At 36.8% G+C, this 9399-nt stretch overlaps 1 pseudogene; it reads left to right on the plus strand.

Annotated features, from left to right (window-relative positions):
* Positions 1-7881, plus strand: part of LOC106458837 — a 33639-nt pseudogene extending 25758 nt beyond the window's left edge.
* The last annotated feature ends 1518 nt before the right edge of the window (positions 7882-9399 follow it).

A 9399-nucleotide genomic window follows, 5' to 3' on the forward strand; every position in this document is an offset into this window, starting at 1 on the left:
AACATAAATTCATGAAACAGTAGTTCAATAAAATTTTGAATGCGAGTCAACAGATGAGATGATATGACCTTTCACCTGTGACCTGTATTGAAAGGGTTAATCTTGGTTTCCTCTTCAATGCCACCTGACAACCCAACCCTCTCTTCCCCTGTCAATTATACATTATTGCTTCAACATCTCCCATCTCCATTCCATCATGGGATCTTGTTCTTCCACCTTCCTATTTGGATTAGTCCAGTCCATTGCCCATTAAACCAGACTTTCTCATATGATCATCCTTTCCTTTCACATTCTGAGCATCATTCTACCTGGTCCTTCTACCAGTATGGGGTGTGTGGCTTTTGAGGTTAGTCCATCTATTGCCACGCTCCTCCTAATCATTCTGCTGGTGGATATCTCCCTACCCTTTACCAGGCTTTTGTACAGGATTCAGCTTCTTCGCCTTTGCCAGTTATCAGGCAATCTTGTTTTCAACATTTCTCCTTTCTCAATGCAGCAAGGTGTTTTCTCCACTTTGTTCTGGTGCTTCCTTATCTATAGGCATGCTCTTCCCATTCCCAAGACTGACTGGGACCTCAATGTCATCCTGCTCACTGTTACTCATGACCCTTTGAGCTGTTGGCAGCCTTCAATTTCTACCACTGTCTCTTCAGACATATTCTTCTTATTTTTTGCTTGTGGTCCCCATCATTCAGATCTTTATGCTAGCAATTCATTCTCTACCCTTTCTATCGCCCTTATATTCTTATTTCTCCAGACTGGCTCTTTCTCCCTAGTCTTAACTGCTCAGCTAGACCTGTACTCTTCTTCTCTATCTGTTCCTTCTATTTCACTCTTCTATGATCGTTCAGACCCAGATAGGCGTTTTGCCATGTTTGTGACATTCCTTGCTGCATAGCTCATACCTCTTACTTTCAGGGTTTCTGTTTTCCACTCTACATTCTCTGGGATTCCTCTTCCTCCAGGGATGAATTTATAGGTAGGGTCTGTTAAATTCTTTGTTTGTTATACTCCCCATTGTGTGTTTTTGCATGCAGATGGTCTGCATTTTGCCCCACTAGATTTGTCACCTCTTATCTTTTTCTTGCAACTTGTTTCATTTGGCTGCTGGATGAGATTCTTCAATCTGGCATGTGGACTACCTCACATAACTTTGTTGCCCACTCTTTTCATCATGCCTTGCATGGCCTTATGGTTAGAGTGTTTGACTTGAAATCTGAGGGTTGTGGGTTCAAATCCCTATCACCAAACATGCTTGTCCTTTTAGCTGTAGGGGCATTATAATGTGACAGTCAATCCCACTATTCCCTGGTAATAGAGTAACCCAAGAGTTGGCAGTGGGTGGTGTTAACTAGCTGCCTTTCTTCTAGTCTATCACTACTAAATTAGGAACAGTTGTGCAGATAGCCCTCATGTAGCTTTGCACAAAATTCAAACCAAACTAAACCAATTTCTTCACCATCTGGCTTTCTCATCTCCTGAAGGTCACTACCTGCCTCCATTTGGCATCCTACAGTTTACCTACCATCTTTAAACAGGTGAGTACATCTCTCATTGGTTTATAGCATTTGCTTAGAGGGTCCTGCCAAGTGATCCCTCCTGGGGTGCACTTGTTTTCCAAAATACCAAAGTGAGCCAGGATAATGGAAAGTGCTAATAACATCTGCCCTAGCTCCATTTATGTCCACTGTTGAGATGGGGTGTTCTGCAAGGCTACTTGAGGTATAGGTATCCTTGTAGTATATTCTGATATCTGATTACTGTATGGTCTGGCTCCTTTGCTCTTCTATGGGAGAGGATGCCTTTATCAGGTAACTACTCATCAGGTTTGTTATCTCATCTTTCCTCTTACCATCAATGTTTCCTGAATGAGATCTTACAAGAGGAAGGGTGGAAGACCTCTGACACATTTGTATCACATCACTTACCTCACATAGCAGTTTCATCTTCCTCCAGTCACCAATCTCTATTTTTTCTTGTTAATGTTTTTACTTTATTGCTTCTTCATCCAAAATCTACATCAAGTTGGGGAGTACAGAAAGCTTTAAACCTGTTTGGTTTTGCTTCAGGCTCGCTGTCAAGGTGGTGTTTGTTGCAAGAATGCTTTGGCAGGATATATATATATTGTTTTCCAGGCTGTATTTCACAAAGAAAATAAATGACAGCACTAGATGTATGCCTCCTCTCACACCTGGCTAGTGCCTGCTGTCCTTAATTGTAATAACCCACTACACAGTCTATCAGCATAGAACTCTATGCAGATATGATTTTTCCTGATCAGTTTGAGCTCCTCTCCAGGTGTTCTCACCTAGGCCAATTTCTTCATCCCATTTGTTTCTGCTGAAGGAAAAGAAAACTCTTGCTTCTCTAGTCTCAAGCTGCTGGAGAAGTTGATATGAGGAGATTCCCATTGAGAAAGTAGACCAAGTAGATGTACCTCTCAATGGGAAGTAGGGTTGGGTGTTACCTGGATCTAACTACATTATGAATCAAGCTATTGCTGGTGGTTAGTGTAGCTAGATCGTTCTTATGTTCTTCTTCGGATGCAGGTATACGATATTTTCTTCCTGAACCTGATTTTGTGGTAAGTATCACATGTATTTCTCCAATATGGAATGACTTGACTTATAACCCTAGCCACATTACTATCATGCTTAGCTGACCACCTGTGGGATAATATCTAGTTAAGCAATCTTATATTCCATCCATTTGTGAAACATTAGCACAACACAAAGGTTCTTCCAGCAATATATTTTGCTCTACCACCTCTATTGGGCAAAGAGTATTTCCTGCTTGTGAAGTATGCAGTCTCCCACCAAGCGATGCTCTATTATTTTTTGGGATCCTAGCTATGTTATACAGAGAGATGAGTAAACATTTGTAAGTTCAAATTTTTCTTACCTGAAAGTGCATTTCAAATAATTACTCCCCTTTCTGCACAACCTTCCACCCTTCCTCCCCACTTCTGATGTATTTATTTTGCCTCATCAAGAATAAGCCTTGTTCAGTTGGATATGGAGGATGTGTTACCCTCCTAATGGTGAAGGGCTATGGCCTAATGATGATTACATAGGCTGGTGAAATACACATTAGGACTCATAGGGGTGGGAACTATGTTCAAAGCTTGTAACGTGTGCCAAAATCGTTACAGCATTGGCACAAGGTAATAGCTCTTTGTTGCACAGGAATGAGTAACTGCCTGAAACACATTTTCAGGTAAGGAAGATGTTAACATTCATACATGTTGATATATTTTCAGTACTAAGAGAACTTGTAGACTGTATTTAGATGTGAACCCACTCACTGTCTTATATGGGTATTTTATGATATCTAGTTTTCTTTTGAGTAAGGAAAGAAGTTATACTATTGAAGTTTACAAGATTATCCAAAGGACCAATAGAATAAAAACCTCTGATTTCTTTGTCCTATATTTTGAAGACAATAGAACATGAGTTTTAGATTTAAAAAAGACAAGCTAGGTTCCAGTTAAGTCAGTTTTATTTTTATAGCAGGGTGATTGGGGAATATATTCTGGAATGAGGTGCCATCAACTGTAATGGAGGTCATCACTTTACAAGAGTTTATAGGAGAAATCAATAATTTCCTAGAAAATACATGATGGGTTTATGTTTTTGCTTTTTGTGAAGAGTGGGCATGCAAGGAGAGCCTTAACGGACCAATGTAACAGCCCTTTGTTGTATATGTGTGTGTGTATATAGTACATGTGCGATTATGTAGGGTTGAGAGTGTTTTCGAAGGTCATGAAGTAAGATCATAATAAATATAACTATCTTTTACCTGTACTAGGCTTGCTTAAAATGTCCATGCAAATTATGATAAGCAGACTTTACAGTGTATATTAGACTTATGGATATATTTAAGAACAAAAAGCCTTTTGCTTGCATATGTCATGGGTTCTAATGACATATGTACATTTGTATGTTATTGAATGACATAAATCACATAGTTTCAGCAAATTCTTGTAAAATTCTAATAAAGATTTCCATATGATAGCAACAAACTAGCTTTTTAAGATTGTTTAGGAATAAAAATTTATAGTTGCATAAAAAAAGTAAGAGCATTCACCTTTTTTATTATTATTTTTGCTAAATAATGCTATAATTCTACCTGAAGTCAAATTACACAAATATAGAAAATACAAAAATTTTGTATTTTAAAATTTACAAATTATTTATCAGTATCTTGTAATAATCATGACAGGATTTATATGCTTAGAACTTGTTCCTTGGTAGTTCAGTTGGTAGAATATTGATCTCTGAATAATACAATAGTATGAGTTGATGATTCTGTGTTCAAGTGGTATAATTTCTGATAAGATACCTCACCTCCTCACACAAAATAGCTTGATTCCTTGTGCATCTGCCTATGAGATTTGCATGCCACTAGCCTTGAGCTAACTTCTAACCCTAAAAATTATGAGTTTAACGTGAACTGCGCTGGTGCATGATGACATCATCATGCAATGGTAGCCTTCCACCAATAAGAGGATGACACAATCTTCTTGCAAAGTAACTCCCTTAAGCATTTGTACTCAAAATAATGTTGTTTCTCAGTTTTGCCTAAAGCAGATGTGTTTTTAAAATTATTAATTAATTACTTGAGATTTGCAATAGTTTAGGAAACTGAAATTTTATTTAAGTTTCTCTGGTTTCTTTTTATTACTAAAGAAAAATAAAACTTTTTCCTGCTTAACCATTATGAATTTTCAAATAATTGTATCTTCTTCTATGTCCCGTATGTTGCTTGTGTATGGGGCTCTGTTTATGGAGGACATGATGGCTGTTATTCAACATGTTGTGGGTTCTTTCATACACACTGGGCCTCCTCCTCCCATCTATTCATCAGATGTTCCTTATCCCCAAGTTGAACATGATTAGGATGATGAGGGTTTGCTTTAGGCATAGCTTATATCTTTATATGTATGTGCTTAGGAGCAGTTACTGCACTAGGAGGTTGTGTTACCCTTCTATTGGTAGAGGGTTATCATTACATGATGATTTAATGATGCACTAGCTCAGTTCACATTAAACATGATTTTTAAGTGGGAGTTAGCACAAGGCTACTGGCTTGCAAATCTCATAGGCAGATGCATGATGGATCAAAGTTTTCTGTGTGGGAGGTGAGTACCTATCAGCAATATATTTTAAGGAAAGGAAAATGTTAACTTCCATAAGAAAGTTGTTTTTATATTGTCTGTACTACCTGTTTTGATGCTTAGTGTAAATATACAGTAGAACCAAACTCTGAAGTCATGCTTTTACTGGTTGGTATATTTTTATCCAAATATTAATTACTTGTTGTTTTTCTGATTTTTATAGGTTCTGATAACTGTATGAAGTGAAAAAAACATCTATTCTCAAGGTATCCTTAGATGGAGAACTGTATTTAGCCACAACCACTCAAGTTTTCCCAGAACTGATATCTACTTGTTTAAGACTGTAAGAGTCTAGATCAATGGAGAACATACTTGGAAATGGCTCAGGAGTTTCTTCCATTTTGTGATGTTCTTTTCAACATCATTTCTCTTGCATCGTATTTCTGTGATGTAGTGTTTGATGTGGTAACAGTCTACACACTGTTTGTTCACCATGAAACTACATGGTTTGCTCTTGCTTTGTCATTTATTTTACTTTCTCTTATTCTTTGTCAGCTCATGTCACTACGATGGTACTTCAGAAAGAAGAGAGTAAAAGTGGATTTTAAAGTATTTTTCATTGGTATCATTCATGTTCTTCAATGTGGAGTGTTATGGAGATACTTTAAGCTCTTTATACCTGTGGACCTAGCTCGCGTAAAGATTGAGGTCCGTGATTTGTGTATGCTACGGTTAATTCATGCTTTCTGTGAGGCAGCACCCATGCTATTAATCCAATTGTATCTAATATGGCTTAAGTCTGGTTTATTCAGCCTTTCAGATTTAAATATTGTCTCAACAGCTCTCTCAATTTTTAGTGTGTGCTGGGCAGCTTGCGTCCTTTACAAAAAATGTACGGAGACGAAACATTCACCGCTTAGTACTTACCTGGCTGGGAGTGATATTCCAGTTTCTGTGGCATCTAGGAACCATAGCTTCCCGTGTAACTGCACTGACAGTGTATGCAACTTTGTATCATTACTGGGTATTTGTGGTAATAGGATTACACTGGATTAGTATGCTGTTGTGGCTTATGTCTCCCAAAAATGTTTTCCATGGTGAAAGTATTTTCTGGATGAAAAGAACGGGTTTCTGTATGCTTATTGCTTATGTGTATATTTTTTGCTATGTAAATCTTCAAGAATTTAATCCAAGACTTAAAATGATTGCTTTTTACATCACTATGTTTCTTGAAAACACACTTCTGATGGCAGTATGGTTGGCTTTACGTGTAGATACTGATTGGTTTCATTATCCTGTAGTTGTAATAGTCTGGGGTGGTTTTTTATTGGGCATACTTTTCATGGCACTCTATTACAAATTCTTCCATATTCGCCACCTGAAGCAAAGTCTTGCTCTTGCTTCTATGCAGGGATCTCACTCAGAGTGTGCAGCATGTCCTCCTGGGTCCTGTGTTGACCATTCTATTCGAACTAGTACGTACTTCCTCAGTGAGACATCGACTAATGAATACTCTAATGGAAGTTTTGGAGTTACATATAAGCCCCAAAACAGTGCCATATTTCATTCTGTTAATGGAACTTTTTCTAATGGTATGGTTAACAATATTCCTGGTGTTTTCAATTGTCGCTTGAATCCTGCTCTAAAGAGAAAGAAAAAAAAGCCATCATCCTTTATACCTCCTCCTGTTCCAGTAACATCATTGTCTAATGGAAAGATGTCTAACCCCTTCTGGAAGAGAAGCCTACCAAGACCAACTGGCAGTGATCATGAGAGTAGTGTGGGATCTCGGGTGAACATACAGCAGAAACTCCAGGAAAAGAAACAGCAACAGTTACAGGAACTAAAAGAAATTGAAGAGGAAATAAAACAAGGAAAAATTAAAAGGCCACATCCATTAGACACAAGTGAACAGGGAACCTTAAGACAGCCTATACCTCATTCTAAGAAACAACCGTGGATGCGTCCTGAACTTCCATCAGATATGCCAATGCACTTCCAGTATCCTTCATTAATTGGACCTCCAGGAATGCTTGGCATTAGACCAAAAGCAAAGAATCGTTCCCAAACTCCAGAAATACTTCTTTCACCTCATTATTTAGAAAATAGTCGAATTTACTATGATTATCATGAACCCCGAGGTTCTTTTTCAGTAGTACCAAACTTGAACCTTCAGCATACATCTGATCTATCAAGTAATAGCAATGCATCAGGAATCTCTAGAAATAGGCATCAGGGCAATCAAAAGGAACATAGGGATCGTTGTAGTGCCATGTATAAATCATACAGAATTCCATCAGACTTGGACAGTCAAATATCTCTCCCAAGGTCTTACACACTGCCCAGGGAGTTCAGATATTATCGCCGACCCAAAATAAGAAAATCTGTACGAACAGATCAGTTTTTTGTATTTAATAATTCTAGTGATGGTGATGTTGACTCAGGAGATGATAATGATACAGATGTTTTGCCCGCAAGCCGTCCTGTTACCCACATTCGAACACGCCAGCATCCTTTCCACCTTCGTAATGTAGGAGTTAGACAACATCATGAAACTAAACTGTAAATAAAGGTTCAGTAAGTGTATTATAAACTTTTTTCAGTTGCACTTTTTAGTGCCTTAAAGCATTCTAAAACCATAGTGAGATTAAGCAAAGTTGCATTTATTTTATTGGGTTTTTTACCACTTTGGATAAAAAATATACATAGGTTATTTACTATCTTTATTTGTATAGATTAGTTTTTCATTATTCTAGGATATGTTAAAAGTCTGATAACATCAAATATAAAAAGAATGTTAGTATATGTTCTTGAAAAAAATTAAAACACAAACTAGATTTGATATAGTAATAGTTTTTGTTTAATTTGTTAATATTAGCCCAACAAATAATAAGAAATGGTTAGATTTTTTATTCTTTGTGCAGTTAACATTGTTTGAAATGCACTATTACAGTTGCTCACAGTTTTATTTTTGTTAAAACAAAAAATAGTAGAATTAAAATTAGTTTAATCTTTTGTCTTGGTTTGTATTTGAAATGGGATACAATATATTTTACATTGAATGTTGGTACTTTGTTGCACAGTCAAGAGAAAATGACATCAAACAATTACTTTTATCACCCTGTTATAAATCTATGTTAAACAGTAAAGAAAATAAATGGAAACTTAAATACATAATGTGAAATCAATATATTGTTATAAATTGAAACTATTTTTGCATAATGTGAAATCATCAAACTAATAGGATTATACCTCAGAACCAAATAAATTGTTTACATCCACCACTATATGAGGCCTACTTTTTTATTTGCTTTGCTCATCCAAGCAGCACTAATCAGCTGTAAATTCATCAAAACTAGTTTGCTACAGAAGAAATAACAAGTCAGATAATATATTCAGCCTTTACATAATCATTTCTTCACTGAAGGTCACATTTTGGTGAGGAAAGAAATTCACAAATAAAAAAATAATCATTTAGTCAGCTGAACAATAATGGATAACTAATTGTGACATTACGTTGTGTTATCCAGACACCTACAGGTTATTAATTAATAGGTTACTAGTGGTGAGTAAAGGTCTATACATCAGAACCTAATAAATTGAAACTCTTAGTTACATAATGTGAATTCAGCATATTGGTATTTGCAGTGAAATTGTTTTCAAAGCATTGAAAAATGTTCATTATTTTGATATTGTACTTTGCTTTGTCTCTACAAGTATTTTCCAATACAGTACTTACCTCTGGTCACAAAATTAGCTATTCTTGTTCAGTGCTGCCCTCTATTTGCTAACTTTTTCTTATGCACACCACAAGCCTTGTGTTCCCTCCTTGTTGGATTACTACATTCCAACATGTCTCTCATGCAAATCATCATGTGTCATCTCTTAGCCAATAGTAGCATGGCATGCTCACATGATGCATGTGACTCTCTCTACACGCCTCTACCGAACCTTCACTTCTCATTTGGCAGCATTTGAGTTCTAGTTCTAGTGTGACAATTTTTTTTTTCTGCATGAAGTGGTTCCTTTTTCATTTTTTTAAATACCAGTTCATTCACTATACTTCTGCACTTGACAATTTGTGAAAATTTTCTTGAGCTATGAATCCCGAAAGTTACGTTACCACTTTGGGGGTCACGCCAATAACCAGTGTTTTTTCTCAAGCCTAGGTGTGTGTGACCCGATGGTGAATCTCTGCTTCTATATGTCAGGAGATTGAATGCTACCTGGGTCAACCTTTGTCTCCTGACATTGCCAAGGCTCCTACTGAGTCACCTGAAATT

The sequence above is a fragment of the Limulus polyphemus genome, unplaced genomic scaffold (assembly GCF_000517525.1).
Source record: "Limulus polyphemus unplaced genomic scaffold, Limulus_polyphemus-2.1.2 Scaffold521, whole genome shotgun sequence".
Taxonomy (NCBI): domain Eukaryota; kingdom Metazoa; phylum Arthropoda; class Merostomata; order Xiphosura; family Limulidae; genus Limulus; species Limulus polyphemus.